We start from the raw sequence: 858 nt of genomic DNA, 5'->3' as shown, positions 1-858 counted from the left end.
TGCACATCTGACAAAGCCAGACGTAGAACCGGTGTGTGGGCGGTTGGGTTGGTGGGAGGGAGGAGTAGGGTTTTTTCTTTTTTTCTAATACTGTTCAGTGTCAGTCAGTTACTTTTACTATAGGAGATTTAGGCAGACACAGCAAATGAAGATGGAAACTGACGTAGGCTTTCTAAAGAAAGTGGAGAAAGAGAATTATTGACCAGACACACCAACTCATTTTTTATACCTAACAGTTTTAATCACTAGAAATCACACCTGACTACTACTCTTAGGCCTTTCTAAAAAAAAAAAAAAAGAGTATACCCTGCATTGCTCTGCACCTTGTGAATTCCTCAGTGATATAAATGTACATTTGCTGACTTTCTTGCTGTCACTAAATATAAAAAACATGAGGATGATGTGAAGGGGTTGTGAAACCCCTGTGGCTTTTAAGTGCAAGGGTGCTAAAACGCTACTCGTCTCGTCTCCACACCGTCTTACTAGAAAAGTAACATCTGGCTTCCTGTGACAAGACACAACTAAGCAAAATGGCTTGATGAACTTTCTGATCCAGTCTCCAACCACAATCTTGACGAAAATAAAAAGATTCAACTCATATATATTACATATATTAATTTTCTTGCATTGTCGTTTTATAAAGTGAACACAACAAAAGGCTTTAAGAACACAACAGTGTGGGTGGCATTTTGCATTCAGGTGTTTAAAGTGTAAAGCCGTGCTGCATTGATTTGCTCTGAAAACGAATCTTTAATTCACTAACATTATAGCAGGTGTCAGTGTATTATTTGTTCCTGACAGTGAAGAGCAAAGAAAAAAGGCCACAAGACGAGACATCTGAAGGTTGCAGGGGGTGTA

Source organism: Neolamprologus multifasciatus, chromosome 23, assembly GCF_963576455.1.
Source record: "Neolamprologus multifasciatus chromosome 23, fNeoMul1.2, whole genome shotgun sequence".
Lineage (NCBI taxonomy): Eukaryota > Metazoa > Chordata > Actinopteri > Cichliformes > Cichlidae > Neolamprologus > Neolamprologus multifasciatus.
Note: the sequence above shows the minus strand (reverse complement) of the source record.